Source organism: Phoenix dactylifera, unplaced genomic scaffold (genome assembly GCF_009389715.1).
Source record: "Phoenix dactylifera cultivar Barhee BC4 unplaced genomic scaffold, palm_55x_up_171113_PBpolish2nd_filt_p 002179F, whole genome shotgun sequence".
NCBI lineage: Eukaryota > Viridiplantae > Streptophyta > Magnoliopsida > Arecales > Arecaceae > Phoenix > Phoenix dactylifera.
The window spans coordinates 393-10,013 of NW_024069443.1; positions in this window are offsets into that span (position 1 = coordinate 393).

Sequence of the window (9,621 nt, forward strand, 5' to 3'; positions counted from 1 at the left end):
CTGGTCAGCACCCAGTGTCCGTCTCGCATAAGATACGCCCTCCCATGCGGCTCGGAGCTCAGCACATACCACCGATGCATCGGAGATCCGCTGACCCCCCAGTGCCACCAGTCTGGCATCATGATCTCGAATGACGAAGCCTACACCTCCACCTCTCCGGTCAGTTGCCATACTGCCATCGAAATTCACCTTCAGGAAGCCAGGGGGTGGGGGTACCCAGGATACGAAAACGTAAGTGGGCGCTACAAGAGCAGAGGGGGTACCCCAGATGTCCCTGGCCAACCCGGAAGGTGACCCCACAGCAGTGCTAAGAAACTCCTCTGCATGCAAAAAGGCCCTGGCCACCACCGCCCCCGGGGGCGTGCTCCGACCCTCAAAGACTCGTGCATTCCTGTCTAACCAGGAGTGGTAAGCCAGGTATGCAACCCGAGTCCCTCTCTCCATCACCCCGGGCCCTGCCCCCGGACTCTCCAGGAAGCGAATGAACTCAGCAATGGACGGCCATCTCTGCCTCGGGTCGTAGGCCAACCCTGCACACCTCCAGATCTGAACAGCCCGCGGGCACTCAACTAGCACATGATAGATGGACTCCTCCACCTCCGAACAGACTGCACAGTCCGCAGCTATCCGTACTCCCCGTCGCATCAGAACACTCCTCGCGGGGAGGCAGCCCCAAGCTACCTTCCACATGAATAGTGCGACGCGTGGATGAACACGTAGTCTCCAGATCCAAGCACCATCAAGATATCGGGTCTCCACTCCTCCCCTCCACTGCGCTATATCGCGAGACCTCACTGTCGTCCGCCCGGACAAGCTCCATATCCTCCTATCCACTGTCATCCCCATCGGTATCGGTAAGGCCAACACTCGCTCTGCAAGCTGCTCATCAAAAGCTTTGGTAAGCTTTGGTAACACGGGCATATCATGCTTGAGATTTGGGGCGTGATAAATTGCATTCGAGGTAATTCTTCTTTTAGTAAGATATAATAAACAAATACAAAATCCCATATCGGCAATTCACTAACTTGTCTCGGTGGTGAAAGGAAGCCAGTTTGCTGGAACTAGGTTCCTTATCTTAAAGTGTGCCGAGATGCAACTATATCTGACTTTTAACAATAATTGAAGATGCTTGCCTTTTCAGTCTTCTTGAATAATATCATAGTTACCATATGTCTTCTTGAGTCATCATCATCTCTTAATTTTCTAGTAAGCATTCTGAATCTAAATGGGCCTTTTCATAATAAATAAAACTGATCGACATTCTCACAAAAGTATGCATAGTTTACAAATTATGGTGTGGTTTTGATGAGAACATGCATGCCTGATGCATCTTTCTAATCATCCACGCGTGCTTGCTTGTATGTGTGCATGCAGGTGGTTTATTGACATACATGTCAAAGTTCTCCATCTGGCGCATAAGATGTAGTTCTTCTGAAGTTTCATTGATGATCAATTTCTGCAACCAGAAAAATATTTCTGAAAAACTTAAACTAAGTCTGGTGGCAATATGATTCATGTGCTTGTGTATTTCTGCCTCATCTCTGGCTTACGTGATTCCCGCGTTCATGCGAAACCAAATGAACTCTATTTTTTTTTTCAGGATAAAGATTTATCGATCTCTCATCAACATCCCTAACTTATTGAATTCGTTATAGAATTATATATGAATACAACCTAACTTATGCTTTCGTCTTTTTTGTTGATCCGATTGCAGCACTTGAGCTGAAAATTGCATTATTGCTGAAAAGAGGGGGAGCCGGCGTAATATATCAGTCCTCTCACAGCAAGCCAAGCACCACAAGAAGCATAGCTGCAGTGACTAGACTGGTAGGCAAAGACTTTGGACCCCGAGAAGAAGAAGAAAACCGGCCCTCTCCGTTCGATGGGATGGCACCCCTCCGTCGTCCAGGATGGCATCCAGTCAAAGGAAAAGAGACAGTCCCTTGCTTATTTCTCCGAGTCGAACTGAACATCTCTAAAATGTCATAATCTTTTCACAACTAGCCCCCCTTCAGGATTGGAACAATTAACATCGTTGAATTGGACGCAGATGAAACACAGAAACCTGGAAACAAAAGTTCGCTCTCCTTTTCTAACAATGGGAATACCCAGAGCATTCATCATGCTTCATCATATTCTCTAGGGCATACAAAGCCTAAAAAGATAAGAAACATTGAACCTTAGTATGTGAAGCATGCCATTAAAATAGACACTACTCTTTCTTCATGGACTCCACTCTTTATTCTGCGAGCGACTTCTGGAGCAAATAAAAGAGCCGCTAAACTATCACCATCAGTATTAGTGTACGACCACCAAGAACAAATACCCGATTCCTTGAATCTACAACTTTCTAATGTACAAAACATTACTTGCTTGAATTGTAGAAATGTACGGTTGCAATATCAACTTAGATCACATGGACCCACACGGGCCACATCTAATGAATAGACCATCCAATATCGACCTAATCTGACCCAACCTGGCTTCAAAGTTCTCAACTCGAACAATATTGAAGTTCCGTTGGCATAGGTCGAATAGGTTAATCTCGTAGGGTTTTTTCTTGAGAAGTATTTGAGCCATTGGTTCTTTCTTAGCCATAAAGGTTACAGGCATGATGGAAATCGACAGAAGAGGACGGACGTTGGTAGAAAGAATATAGTGCCAAAACAGGCTGAACTGAAGAATCTAAAATGACAAAGCAGGGAGCATCTGAAGCTTAGAGACAAATAACCCATTCCTTTTGATGTAAATATCTCCCACACAGCTAGACAACACATAAAATATCCTATCACAATTAATTTTATGTAAACTTGATTCGAGTCTAACAATTGGCTGAGCGAGCTTAAGCCTTAGATGAGCTTCGCCTGAGTCTTGATAACTTAAGACTAGAGATATTTTTCGATATATAAGGAAAAAGAAAACACATAATGAAACTATCATTTGTTTCACACCAAAAAAGATTCACCAAATCTTTCAGCTCGGACATCGAGTTGATGGACCCTAGGAATAGCCGTGTAGAAGTAAATTCCGAAATGGAAATTATGGCCTAGGACAAGAATTAAGTACTTCGTGTCTTGGCTTCTCCATGCGCTTGTTATGATACCATCATTTTATTATCTATTTAACAACGGCACCTGATTTTTTTAGTGGAAACAACCATGCATGATGGTCAGCTGTGTTGGCTTTTCTTCCTTCGCCGAAATGGATCAAACTTAATGGAAGAAAACAGCATCCTTTTTGATAGCAACATAATTAAAAAAAAATATGTCACAAGTTAACAACAACAAAAAAACTCCGACAGGTGACCACCATCTGGATGCTGATCAACAAAGAAAACACTGAAAATGGCATCGCTCTGCTAAACTGCAACCATGGCGCTTCACATCGCACCACAATTTCTATCAATTAACAACTTGTATCTTGAACGGATTAACAGTCTTGACCAAAGAGTCAACTTTATTTCCAAACTTTAATTCCTTTTTTCCAAACCACGGCACTGGGCCAGACTTTACTTGAGGTGCAACTCGGCTCAGAGTCAGCTTCTTCGTACTGAGATGAAAAGCAGTTGCAAAACGAGGATTTGGAAGAGGACCCTCCCATCTCTACCACCTCTCTCCTAAGCTCCCACTCTTGGCAATCTTTGGTTGAGTCAGGGAAGCCTCTCAGCTTGTAAGAAGAGCTTAGACCTTGTAAGGTATAGAAAAATTAGCTTTTCCTTGAGCTAATGGTGCTGCAGGGAACCTGGGAAAAAGTTCGCCCCACACTTGAAAGCCAATGGTGCTGGAGGTAACCTGGGAAGGTTCGCTACACCTTTGAAAACCTTTGGCATGGCAGATAACGGCTGGAATCACTCAAAACGCCAAATAAGTCCTCAGCTTTTGAGGTTGACCGGACACGGTACATTTATCTTTTCGACCAATAAGCTTGCAAAAGAGTTCAGTTTAAAAAATTAGTTATACTCTTACTGCACAAGATACGTAAATAGTATTGGGAAAACAGATGTTAGGCCTCTCCCATTCTTGAGTGAATTAGATTCTAGCTTCTAAGCTTTCACAAAACGCTAAGTCCAACGATCTAGAAACATGCAGAGCCAACTTGTAGCCGAACAGAGAGAATCCCTCAACATAGGATCAAACTATATAGAGGCTTGCTCGTGTGATAAACTATCTGAGCTTAAGCTAAAATTAAATACTAAAAATATAGACAAGCCAATCACAAGCTATGCCTGATCTGCCTTGTGTTCACCTCTCTCTCTCTCTCTCTCTCTCTGTGCTTTATTAAGTCCTCTAAACCATTAAATTGAGATCTTAAGGCTCATAGTTCTGCGCCTCACTGGGAGTTAAAGTGCCCACAGTACCATGTTCTTTGAGATAACAGAACGCGAGAGGTAGTCCAATCATCAGCATGCTGATGCTGCAACAGACATGACCTATTGATATCATGTTTAAAACAGAGTATAATTAACTCTTCCAACCTAAATATAAAATTTCATAAATGTGAGTAGAAGGGTTACACGGCACAGGGCAAATAGCAACAAAGCTGAATGTCGACGGAGTTCTTAGAATGAAGACAGCAAAGGAATTGACATCGAAACTCGAGGTATTATTTCAGGAACCAAAGGGATAGGACCTACTAAAAAACTCAAAACCTTCCTTGGTAAATGCATTTAAGCTCATAAATTCTACAAAATCTTCTGGACTTTGCTGACCTGCAGAAAATACCGACCTCCTGAGAGCTTGGTTCTAGCACCCAAAAGTATATGACATAGAGAATTGATCGTGATAAGGATAAAGTTCTCAAAGGAGCCCAATGAGGAGAAGCTAACCAAGCTGATAGGCATGAGAAGTGGAGGCTGAATATTAAGGATTTATAATCTATCCATTGAGAAGATCTGCCAGAGAAAAAGAATTATTCACAAAAGGATGTGACAATGCTTAGAAGCTAATTGGTCATGGTAATTGAGAACTGAGGATACTAGGAAGCAAGACTTCAAAGAAAAAAAAATTACTACTACAAAGACTAGTCATTATTGTCACCAAATGTTGCAAATACGTAGCTCCATGGGAAGAATTTGGTGTCTCAGCATCTTGCGCGAACAGATTTGTGTTCCAATAACTAAAAACAAGATCAAATGGTCCCTCTGATAAATAAAAATGAGAAGCACGTCTACAGATATTTAAAACCTTATACCAACTATTTGGTACAGTTGAATAAATTCATATAGATATGTCCATCTACATGCAAGAGAACATATCAGATATATCATCAATCTAAAGTAGTTTCATATGTCTTATTTTTCATTATTTTTCAAATTCCCAATCAGTAATTATCTTTCCAATTTGGACTATCCAAGGTCATGTTTCAGCCCGTGACTAACAAATCATACTTTCACAACCCATGAAGCCAAATTATAATCCCACTCCTCAGCCTGTGGTGGCAAACCATAATCCCATATTTCGGCCTATGCAGCAAACCATAATATCACGATTCAACCCATGATTGGCATTCCATAATACCGGTGCTTTGGTCCGGCAAATTAAAGTGTCATGGTCTGGCCCATGATTGGCAATCCATAACGTGGCTAGTCCAAATCGTCTTTTGCACTACCATTAAGTCTTTCAATTTTATCCTTGCCAAATAATTATAATTTCGTACAATATTTCTTGCCAAGTCTAAAGGAAACAACACCATATTTGAAGCAACCAAAATCATAAATATTGGAAACGTGTGTATAATAAAGAACATATATTTACACATTCGGATCATAAATCAATCGGCAATCATATTTCAAATAATGTAAAATTAAGATCACCGATATACATCACAAAAATACATATATTCATGTAGGTGTTTGTGCGCAATAATTCTTACCTCTACTAACAACCAAATCAAAAACAATAAGTATCGGCCTACACCTTGATTTATACTCGGGTGTAGAATACCTTGCTCAACGCCTTCTTGCGTAGATATTTTTGCTCCTACAGAATTAAATCTTAAATATTAGAAATTATAAAGAGATAATCGACAACCCAAAACCCTAGCTTGTTCATACAGTAGAAACCTGGTACCCCAAAGTCCCTACGACTGATTAGAGAAAGAAAGAAAGAAAGAAAAAAAGGATAGAGAGAAGAGAGAGAAAAGACGAGATCCGTGGAGGCTTCTCTCAAAATAAGAAAAAGGAAGAAGGAGCTTAGGCTGGGGGTGGTGGTGTGTGGAGAGCTATGATCCATAGCAAGTTACACTAGGCTGTAGCAACCCCGGCAATGGTCATCGACCGGCAAAGGAGAAAAGAGAAGAGAAATAAGGAAAGACTGCTAGTGGCAAGCAGATGGTGTCACGACAATGACAGCTAGAAAGCCGTCCTCCGGCATGGGCTGCGGCAATCCTACTATTGACCATGACGGGCGGTGGAAGATACAACACAAGAAAAGAAAAGAAACAAAATAGGGAAAAGCCTTGTTCGGAGAGATCCAGCGACCGGCCAGCACATTTCAAGCTATCAATGGCAACCTTTGAGACTGAAAGAAACTAGGAGGAGAGGGTTAAGTGCATTACTTCAACTCCAATGAGGCACCTAATATGGTCTAAATTTGACATGCATCTAGATAAGAAAATCAAGAGGTAGTCTTTTACTTAGACTTGGACTCTGAAGAGTCTAACTCTAATATGATATAAAGATACAAATTATTCTGCACCATGATATCTTTTCTCTTTTGTTGTCCTAATACCCTATTTGGCTTAAGCGGGCCAGGTCGGAGCCAATTCATTAAGCTTTTCTTTCTTTTTTTGGTGTGCAGAACAGCTAACGCATCATAAGTCGTCAGAGTACTGACCATCCAGGAACCCTTCGACCAATAGATCCCGTTTTGGGCGGCAATGGATTGGCATCGTCCGTTGGAACAAGAACATATCATAACTTTTTTCTTCGCCAGATCTGAGCATCTTCGGCAATGATCTTACCTTCGACGCATCCTCGAGCACCTTAATGGTCGACTCCTCTTTCGCCGCCTCCAATCACCATCTCTTCTCTGCACGTACGGGCATGCATCATGGGAGACCGTGATGCGAGTCCCAGAAGGCCGCCTTTATGCGTCGCTCGATACACGAGCATGGTACGCACGGGATGCGTGACGGCCAGACCCGCCGCTACCACAGCCACCACGGTCTCTTTCGTAGCCACCACGGTCTCTTTCGTAGCCACCACGGCCTCTATCACCGGCACACCATCGTGGGCCGTGAGCCGCCGCTGTAGAGCCATAGTCTGTCTCCATGGATGTGGCATGGAGCAAGGCCATCTCCGGAATCGGCTTGGCTGGGTTCGTCGTGCCTCTTCAGTGAAATCCGCTCCTTTTGTGTCGGATCCATCGCCTTCCACAACGATCTCCGGATGTCTACTCTGAACTCCTTGACGGCCTTCGCCTCTACCACAGATAACCGCCATGTCGTAGATCGCGGCTTACTTCCTGGTCGTCGTCGGGAGATCCCACGCCACCGTCCGCCTCTCCCAGCGAGAGGCTCTGCATGGCCATCCTCCTCTCTTCGGATTCTCCTTGTGATTCCACACCGTCGTTGCCACCATCGCTACAATTAGGGATCGAATCCGAGCCCTCCCGTCGAGGAAGGAGGAGCCGGATCGGACTCGCATCAAGCAGGTCCAAAATAAAGATCTGACCCGAAATTGGAGCCAATTAACTCAAATCGGGCCTAGTTTAGCCAAAAAAAAAAGCCACGTCATCCAACATGTCAGCTTCAACAACAGGCTTTGGCTGCCACATCATCCGTGACGCATCGGCATAGACATGTTAGCACTTCTGCTATGGAAGGAGACACATCACCAACCACACCAGCCACCATGTAGATGCTAGTAGGGCCTCAAGCCACATCAGCTTACCACATCAACTGCCGTATCAACAAGCATGCCATTGTACATGTCAGCTACCATGTCAACAAAATAGCAAAATTGGTCCACATCCAGCTCGCTACCACATCAGCTTCACTGCTACCTTGGCAGCTAAAGCTACTAGTTCAACTTAGCAACATTGACCAGATCGGTTCAAACCAGTCTAATAACTTTGAACACCCGGTTCACCCATTGTTGAACCGATTCTGGTTCGATGGAGACTAGTTCCCCATATTTCTAGGTGTGCTCTTTCGTTTTTGCTCTCTGTTTGACCTAATTCTGCCTATGTAGTTGGTTTTTTGTATTTATTTCTCCTATTCATCATTATATACTTATAATTATGGATAAAATTGATGCCTTTTTGTTTACTTTTATTGTTTTGGATGGATCCAACCCATTAACATTATTGAACTAGCTCCATTGGCATACAAAATGGTCAAATTTGCCGAGCTTGGTGACTCAGTCCCTACAATTGAAACCCACGTAGGGACAACAAGGTAATGGCAACTGGATTGGGCTACAATATATCTCATAGGCCTCATACAGGTACATTCATACATGCCATGTGCAAATTGATTATGATCTAACCACTTCTAATGGTTTTAATTGCACTCAAGTCTTCTCCAAGTAACTCACAAGTATCCCCGGGGATACAAAGTTTCCAAGTGTGAACTATCAAGCCAAAGAAAAACCTAGCCATGACTAAGTCCCTCGGATCATAAGTGGTGCTCTAACGCCAGCCGAGAGAAAATTCTAGCAATGGCTAGATCCTCAGATCACAAGTTGTGCTCTAAAGCTAGCCCAAGTAAAAATTCTTATGGCTAGGCTCGGAATGTAAGTGGCCCTACCTAGCCTGGCCTCTTGGGTAGAAAACTAGTTGAAAAGGAGAAAAACCTAGCTATGACTAGGTCCTCGAATCACAAAAGATGCCTTAACACCAGTCGAGAAAAATCCTAGCTATGGCTAGGTTGGATGAAAGTGACAGCCCGGCCTCACAAGTCACGAGCTAAAGCTAATCGAAGGAAGAAGTCCTAGCTCAGCCTAAGCATGGATATCAACCAACGACTTGTCCAAACTCAGCATGAGAGCAAAGGTAATAGGAGACCGACCTCGCATAACTACAACTGCCTAACATCAAACTCAAGAGTACTATGACCTCAACAATACAAGCACTTGGACAGATTCTTTACTCCATTGCAAGTGCTAAAGAAAATTTAATTTCTATTAATTGACTTCTCATGTGTAAGTAAGACTTGAACACATAAAAATGGCTATAGCTAATTAGAGGGGAAGGGCAAATATAAGCCAACCTCACTCAGCAAATGGCTCGAAGAGCTGACCCAATAAGCCCAAATCTGCCTATAGTTGGCTAATTTAACTACCTTTTTTGTCCGACTAGAAAAATGGCTTGGACTTTGAAGTGGTATGCATGTAATATGACCTACATTTGACATGCCTCTTATAGGCCAAGGCATGGCTTAGTAGGAGGCCAATTTCGGTGGGACTCTTATTCATAAATATATTGATCTAGATAAGGAAAATCAAGTGACAGTCTTCTACTCAAACTTGAACTTTGAAGAGTCCAACTTCAATGGTATAGGGACTTTTTAAAAATGGCTCAAGACCTCAAGCATACATAAGAGATTAGTTATTCTACATCATGCTCTCTTTTCTCTCACATTGTTCCAAATACTTTATGATCTAAGCATTGGAGGGTCCCA